The sequence below is a fragment of the Benincasa hispida genome, unplaced genomic scaffold, assembly GCF_027475165.1.
Source record: "Benincasa hispida cultivar pf3 unplaced genomic scaffold, pf3_genome.v1.1 HicScf128, whole genome shotgun sequence".
Taxonomy (NCBI): Eukaryota; Viridiplantae; Streptophyta; class Magnoliopsida; order Cucurbitales; family Cucurbitaceae; genus Benincasa; species Benincasa hispida.
Window position 1 is genome coordinate 44,389 of NW_028325609.1, and position 9,283 is coordinate 53,671.

General features: G+C 32.2%; 1 non-coding gene across 1 annotated transcript; it reads right to left on the reverse strand.

The window, feature by feature from the left end:
* Positions 1 to 1,795: 1,795 nt before the first annotated feature.
* Positions 1,796 to 1,991, reverse strand: LOC150031366 (U2 spliceosomal RNA). The gene has a single exon (XR_016525885.1). It is a non-coding gene; the product is annotated as a U2 spliceosomal RNA (small nuclear RNA).
* Between the last annotated feature and the right edge of the window lie 7,292 nt (positions 1,992 to 9,283).

Sequence of the window (9,283 nt, forward strand, 5' to 3'; positions counted from 1 at the left end):
CACAAATGACCATTTATTTATAGGGAATTTTGGCAAATAGGAAATGACACACTATGCATAGGTGGTTAAATGACACATAGCCAACACATGTGATAATGAAAAATGACACTTGGCATTAGACACTAAGCAGGCACCAATGAACATCTATTATTATTATATAATATTTATAGTAACTTCTAATTTTTAGAACTTTCAAACGCTTTTTTATGATGAAAAAATGAGTCGCACCAAATTTAAAAGAAAATATAATACAATTAATTGAAAATGGTTTGTTTTAACTTTTTGAAGCTATGTATGTGACTCAATTAGTTCTTTCCAACTTTTTATTAAATAAATATTAACATTAAAGCTTGCCAATTTTTTTATCCTCAATTTTATTTTATTTTAGTTAAAGAATGAAAAAGTTAAACAAAATACTTTTATTTTTTTTTTAAGTGATCGTTTGTTTCCTAGGAATTTAGGATTCCTTTGGAGTGAACATTGAATTACCTAGTTTGTTTTATGGTAATATAAGATAACCGAGCATTTTAGGAAGCCAGGCATCTCAAAAATCTTGGGTACCCTCCTAAAGCATGGGTTTTTTAGATTCTAATGTTGAGGACATCTACTTTTTATTTTTTTAACTATTTATATATATACCACCATCGGAGGTGATTGTCGAAGTCCGGACTTCACCAGAATTGTCATCGGAGGTGGCTGTCAAAGTCCAGAGTTGCCGGAGTTATAATCGGAGGTAGTTTTTGGAGTCCAGATTTCATCACCAGAATTGTCATCGAATGTGGCTGTCGAAGTTCGAAGTTGGTTGCTGGAGTTATTGGAGTTGGTGGTTGAAATCCAAAGTTGGTTGTCGGAGTTGTCATTGGAGGTGGTTGTCGAAACTTAGAGTTAATTCTCAGAGTATGATAGTGTCCGATAGATGGAGACATTGTAAACATAGGAAGAAGGGTGAGTTAGAAAAATCTACCCAATCATTATTTGGTCCACCAATTTTTAACTCAGCTCATACCCTCATATACCCTCATTGAGAAGTATGGGGAGAGATGGAGCAAGTGTATAAAAAGAAAAGAGAGGAGAGAAAATTAGTTAGTCCCTTTTTTGGTGTCGTAATGTCTTATTAACTTCCTATTTATATTTCTTTGATCAGGAAAAATTAAATCGAAAATTTAAAAGAAAAAATAATAAAATTAAATCTAAAATGATTTGTTTAACTTCTTATAAAAATATTTGTGATTTTCCATATAATTAAAGCTTGTAAATTTCGTTTCATTTAGAAAGAAAATGTTCAAAAGGACTTCTTTTATTTAAAGTTAAAAATTTTAAAATTATGGAAAAAGATTAAAAGAAATTACAACAAAAACAAAAAAGCTTATATGAAAGATACAAACATAAATTGCCTTATCTGAACATCAATATGCATCTACGAAAGTTCACAACGAATCACAATACCAAGAATGAGCAAATTACAGAAAACTTCGAAAATCACAAACTAACATCCATTGAAAGTAGAACGAGAGAGAAAATCCGAGGACCTTCAATCAAAACTTCGTTTTCCAGTTGTTCCCTCTGGTTCTCCCCTAACTTCATTAAAAATAGATAATTTGTGAATAACGAAGTGGAAACGAGAAAATCAAGTAGTAAATTAGTAGAAAACCCAGTTACAGCATGAATCAAAATAATTTCCTAAGGTTACAATAAATTTATTGGTTCAATTTATCAGGTGAAGTTCATTAAAATATGAAAGGTTTGTTAAGCACAATTAAAGCCAAAGAAAGAAACTTTTTGAACTGATAGTTTGGAGGGGTGCGCCAGGCCCAAGCTGTAGTGCAACGCATGGACGACGCTCGAGGGCCCTGGCAGCAAGCTACCATGATGGACTCTCCCCCTTTAAAAATTAATTTAATATCATGTGGACCGATGGCCCACGTATCAGATATTAAACTGATAAGAACAGATACTACACTTGATCTTAGCCAAAAGGCCGAGAAAGGTATGATTTTTCTTGTCAATGAAACGCCGTTTTATAATCAGCGTCTTGCTTCAAACTATCATAACTGGCCGATGTGGGACAAACTTATTTCAAGTCCTGAATGGTTTGGTTTCATTAATTTTTTTTTTTTTTTTTTTTTTTTTTTGGGAAAAATAGTATCATCAATCCTTTACAACTATATCCTTCCGTAAAATGAATTATGTAACACTTGAATGTTTAAATTATTGATTCATTTCTCGTTTACAAAAAAATTTCTTCTGATTTTTTACCTCCAAATATTGCAATTAAGTGTGGTAAAGCCCCATTAAATTATAAAAAGATAATAGAGAATTAGCTGTAAATGTGCTTAATTTTGAAAGTGTATGACTAAATATCCATAATATATAAAATATCTGTCAATAAAAAATAAATGATTACGAGGTCTTTTGTATATGGTGAAGGTATTATTACCTCACAACATCCATTCAAAGAACAAAATTTTATTTTTCTCGTATTGATTTCTTTGATTGAAAAAATAAAACAAAATGATCTTTGTTAAAAAAAAAAAAAAAAGATTTTGATTTTTAGATGTCTCATATTTTATTGATCACTATTGGAATAAATAATCAACAACATTAATCATGAGTGTCGAAAACTCATTAAAAATTTGTCTAAATTTAAATTAGTCTTCCAAAATAAATTCTATCACTTCAAGAATATTAATATAATCAACCTCTCAAAACCCCACTGTTCGTTATAGGAAAATTTGTATTTCTTTTAAATAATGATGTTTATTAATTTAGAACATTTGCAAAGAATTTTTTGCAAAAATATTTGTAGTTTTTAAAGGAGAGATGTTTGTATCAAATCATGTTATATATTTGGTTTATTTATTCTGAAACGAGAAAGAAGCTCCATAAAAAATTGTCTTTATTACCATTTTTTTTTTAAAGAGAAAATAAAATTTTTGAAATATCAATTTTTTGGGTGTATGTATGTTTAAAAACCATATCCATGATGGAAAAAATTAAAAGGATATTGTACTTTTAGAAACTATTTAGAAAAATATTGTTGTTTTCAAACTATTTGTAAAAATATTGTTGTTTTAAATAAGTCGAGGGTTCAAAATTATTTCGAATTTTGAACCCTTGACCTTCCTTTTTTTTTTTAGGAAAATATTGTTGTTTTCAAACGGATTCTGTCATCTCAGCAAGTCTGACTAAATAACGAGCTAATGAATCTCCTTCTTTTTTCCACTGAACTTCTCAATCAAATTCGAGAGTGAGATTATGAGAGACAGCGAGAGTTTGAGAGTGCGAGATTTTGAGCGAGAGCGTGAGCATGAGTGTGAGCGTGAGCGAGATTTTGATAGAGAGCGAGAATACCGTACAAATTTTCCTTTTTAATTATTACACATCCCACCTTCTTCTTTCTAATCCTTTCTTTTTTTTATTTTCCATTTTATAAAAAATTTCTAAAAATATTTATTATTTTATTATTATTTTATTTAAACTCTAAAAAGAATAAATTAAAAAAATAATAACTCATAAAAATAAAAAAATGTAAATTAAATATCTCATTTATATAAAAATAATTACAAAAATCAATGTGTCCCACAAGGCAAACGTCGTTGATTTCGAGCTGGTTGTCGTCGTCGACTTCGAACTTGAGGTTGCTCGGGTTCTTCTTGATGTTGCTCTGGTACCTTTGTAGGCGCTTCATAATATAAATATTCATTATGCTCTCCACGACCCCGACCATGTCCATGCATGTATGAAGACGAAGGACCAGCCTCTGAGTCATAATGTCCTGAACCAAATGCTGGCATCATCATCATCGGACTAACATAATCAGTTTGACTCTGCGTCTGCGTCATAGGGGGCAACTCTTCCACATTATGTGCAACCTCATCAAACTCATCCTCTTTCCGAACAGGTCCTCTACGTCTAGGAGCTGGTGGAGGAACAATAGGTATATCGTACATATAATGAATTTCTTCCATATAGCTTTGGTTGTCACTACATATAGCAAGAACCTGGTTCGGATCATTCGCAACCTCACGGAGTCTACTGTTGTTCGATCTCTGTGAATTATAAAACAATTAGACAATATTTAAAATAAATTTAAATTAAAAATAATTAGATAATATTCATTTACCAAATGACCCACAGCTGCTCTCGGACGAGTGACGTAGCGCCTTGTGATATTATTATACCAATGAATATATTCTGGAGTGACATCTGTGTCAAACTGTTCAAGAGAAACCCCCACTGCAATAAACCCTGCACGATAGTGCCATCACACTACCAAATGTGCAACTTTTTCGGACCAATCTCCAGTCCTTAGGTCAATATCATGCAGTACGGGTTCAATATTACAAAGCGATGGAATATCCTGCTGAAAACTGAATTGTCTCATCACCCTGTCAGGAAGATGCCACTCACCAATGTGAAAACATATGAGAGGACTCATTGTCCACCATATGTTTTGATCATTCGTACAAAAATAGGCAAAGTATGCACAATAATTTTGTACGGCTCCCAAATAACCTGAAACACAAAATATTATATTAGAGAATATTAAAGACAAATACAATAAAAATGTGAATAAAATAATCAATTAGGTTTAGTGTAATGTAACTATTCAGGTTGAAGCAGATCAAACATGTATTTATACTGGTTGACTACATGTGTGGCTGTCCTAGTCACACAAAATTTGTCTCTCCATCTAAAATTTTAAATTGATAATTTAGAATTTAAATTAATTAGATTAGTGATATAAAAATTAAATTGAATTAAAACAACATACCGAGAACCGTAGGTTCGTCCAACTAACTAAGCGTCATTAACATGATGTAGTTGTGGAGCCATTGTTGGAAATCGCTTACAAGCCCATAGTTACAAAAGTATGAGAGGCCCAGCTATCTCTCGAACCTCAGGTCTTGTTGCTTTACATAGTTGTCTATACAACCATGCCAAGCAGCTCCACCCCATGAATACCGCCCCGCATCATGGAGGTTAGCTAATAGTGGCAGGAACATCAAGTGAACAAAATGACTTGATTTATCTGAAAACAGACTTCCACCCATCATTTGTAGTATATATGCTCACACATATCTTATGACGGTTTCCTCGTCTGCATCATCTATGAGCTCACGGAATTGTGTTCCTAACCATATTAAACTTAACCTCGATCCTTTAATCTTGTCGGCAGGTGGGGTCGCACCAAGGTACAGTTGACAAACTTCTAAACAGTCATCGTACATCACTCCGGTGACCGGCTCACCGTCAACAGGTAACCCCAACAACATTTATATGTCTTGTAGAGTGATAGTGCACTCTCCAACAGACATATGGAATGTATGCGTCTCGGGCCTCCATCTCTCGACCAAGGCTGTGATCAGATGCCAGTCCAACTGAATAAATCCTGCCTCTCGACGTCTGCAAGATATTTCTCCAGTAGTACGATCTCACCATACAACATATGATCGATGAATGGACTGGTCGTACAAAACATCGGGATCAACAGGTCTTGGGTTTATCTTGACGCTCCAATGCATCCCTTATTTCTGCTCTTCTTTTCTCGAAATAGTTCACGCATTTGAAGAATGTTATCTGAGCAAGAGTATTTATAGGCAACATTCGAGCTCCTTTGAGGACTCCATTTATGCACTCTGATAGATTTGTCGTCATCCACCCATATCTGAATCCTCCATCATGTGCAAGTCCATTGCTTTAAACTAATGTTGTCAAAAAAACTTAGACAGCTCCGATTTATTCCTTTGATATCCTCAATTGCTTTGTTGAACTTTTGAATTTGAAACTGACACCCGACACGATAAACATAAACTGACACTCGAAAAGTTCACGTTATCACAATGAGATAAATTGGACAGAACCAGCTACTCGACAACGATGTGGATTTTGTAACCAATTAGGACATAATTGAAGGAAGTGTCCTTCGTTACTAAGACGGGCTCCAGATAGTTAGGGATTGAATAATAAATAATTTTTTTTTATTATATATTCATTTTATTGTATATTCAATTTTTTTATTATAATTTATTGTATATTCAATTTTTTTATAATAATCTACTGTATATTCATTTTTTTTTTTGTAATCGATAAAGTTTTACATTATAATAATCTAATATATTCAATTTATTCAATTTATGATCTAATGATTATTCAATTATAGTATAATAATCTACTATATTCAATTTATTGTCTAATGATTATTCAATTACATAAATCAAAAGAAAATTTAACCTTTAATCATGCTAAAATCAATAACAAAACTTAAGAACTTAATTCATATAAATTATATTCAAACTGAACAAGTCACAAAGCCCCAAATCTTACCAAAATCTTGCCAAAATCATCTTAACTCTGTTTGACAGCACGCTAACGACCTTTTAAACTCCTTCAAACTTTCAAATTCAATCTCCAAAATCACGATTGAAATGATAATTAAACACGTTATTTATTGGGTATTCAAGATCCTCAACAAAACCATGAAAATCATTTAGATCTTATCTCAAAACCACGAACCTCACGACGACGTTCTACAGAGGACAACAACTGGAAGAGAGGAGGACCAACGGCGAGCATATCCGGCGACATAAAGGTCGGAGCGGTGTGGTTGCAACTTGACAGAGGAAAGGATGTGGACGTCGGTGGTGCGACAGCCGAAGTTCCCCTAAACCAGAGAGAAAGTGAGAAAATGGGGGTTTGAAAATTCCAAATTTCTTTTCTTTTTAATTCTCCACCACACACACACATAAATTATATATATAATATTATTTTCTTTCCTTTTCTTAAATTCCAAAACCCATATATATTCTTTTCTTCTTTTCTTAAATTCCAAAACCCTTTCCTTAATAAATATGTCATATCAAACTCAAATCTTTCACCTCTTCTCCAATCCCACAACGATATTCACAACCGTCAAGAGTTGGTTTCTGCAGAGACACAATTGTGGAAAGGAAACTCCTGACGACCGATCATCCATCGGGAGATAGTTCACTGTCCTATTTTATTTTGATTTTATTTGTATTGTACTTTTTTTTAATAGATTTCAATAACTTAAAATTTAGAAAATTATTAATCAAATCAAACATTTTCATATAAAGAACGAAAAAAACAAACAATTGTTATAGAAAAGAGAGAAAAGTTTGCAAGTAGGTCTACAAAACATATATGCCTTAAGAAATACATAGAAGAAAATGTGATCGCATCTCCAACAACTCCAAACGCCATCTCTAAAACACCAATTTACCCTACAATCACATTAGTTAGAGCACATTATTATAACATTCAAACTTTATAAACTTCAATCAAAGACAACATTCTCTATACTCCATCGATAACTTATTTCTAAGTTTGACCAATTCTTTATTCATCTTTAAAAATAAACATTTCCTAACCAATTTGTAATCCAAAACAAATTATAACCTGCATTATTTAGACAATAAATTGTTATTAGTTGTTTAAAATAGTCATTGACACTTGAAGAATTGACCAATTCTTTTTATGATTTGTTTGAGTCTTTTATAAATCATTGCCACTAGGCTTAAGAGTATAAACTTTACTGTTTTACCCCTTTTTATAAATCTGCTTTACCTAAGTAATTAGTCAAATTTTAAATCTTAAAAAAAATATTATCAAATCAAACAAACAAAACTTTCAAGTTAAAACAAGAAACATGCACAAATCCATCATAAATCAAACAAAAACAAGCTCTACATCACATAGATACACACCATAATCGAAATGCTCTAGATGTTTTATAAGTAAAATTTAGTTGTTGTAGTGTCGAGAGTTTTGGTAAACTCACAACGTATCAGCGATCGTTGAGAGTTTACCAGATCTCCCGACGATATTCACAACCGTCAAGAGTTGTTTTTAGAGACTAAATTGTAGAAAGAAAATTCCCAACGACCAACCATCCGTCGGGAGATAGTTCACTGTCCTATTTTATTTTGGTTTTATTTGTATTGTATTTTTTAAAATTTAGATTTCAATAACTTAAAATTCATAATATTATTAATCAAATCAAACGTTTTCATATAAAGAACGAAACAAATAAACAATTGTTACATAAAAAAGAGAAAAGTTTGCAAAATGGTCTAGAAAACAAAAATGCCTTGACAAATACATAGGAGAAAATGTGATGGCATCTCCAACTCCAAACGCTATCTCCAAAACACCAGTTTACCTACAATCACATTAATTAGAACACATTATTATAACATTCAAACTTCATAAACTTCAATCAAACACAACATTCTCTATACTCCACCAATAACTTATTTCTAAGTTTGATCGATTCTTTATTCATCCTTAAAAATACACATTTCTTGAGCAACTTGTAATCTAAAACAAATTATAGCCTGTATTATTTAGACAATGAATTGTGGTTAGTTGTTTAAAAAAGTCATTGACACTTGAAGAACGGACCAATTCTTTTTATGATTTGTTTGAGTCTTTTATAAATCGTTGCCACTAGGCTTAAAAGTATAAACTTTACTGTTTTACACCTTTTTATAAATCTGTTTTACCTAAGTAGTTAGTCAAAATTTAAATCTTATATCAAATCAAACAAACAAAACTTTAAAGTTAAAACAAGAAACACGCACAGAACCCTAATAAATTAAAAAAAAAAAAAAAAAAAAAAACAAGCTCTAATAACACAGATACACACCATAATTGAAATACACTAAAACAAAAGGATTAAACAATTAAATAAAAAAATACCCAAAAAACCATCCATGAAAATTGATAAAGAAAACGCAAGAGTCAATGAGAAAAATAAAGAACAATGTGGGAGAAAAAAATGAAACTTGCCCTCGTTGTCAATGGAGAAGCAAGCCGAGAGGGAGGCGACTGGACGAACGAGCGAACTGGCACGACGGACTAACAGACGAATGACACATTCCAACTCTTATGACAGTGACTATGATATCCGCTAGTGGTTTGAAGAAAAAGAAGAAGAATAGAATAGAACGTAAACTGAATTGTAGAGTCTGGGTTTTTATATAAAACAACATCTCCTAACGGAGTTAAATTGTGATCGTCGGGTGTTTGGTTTTGGTCCAAACTCCCGAAGTGTTCATTAATGCATCGGAGATTGGACCTGGTAAACCTCGAACTCTAGTTCCCTAGATAAGTATGTTTAGCCAAAGGAATGTAATATTACATATTTATTAAATAGGAATTCATGTTGTTTATAGGGATTATGAAGGAAGGGGAGGAAAAAAATATATCAAATGAAGAAAAGGCGACAATGGCAGTTAATCCTTGAACTCTGAAGGCGGTG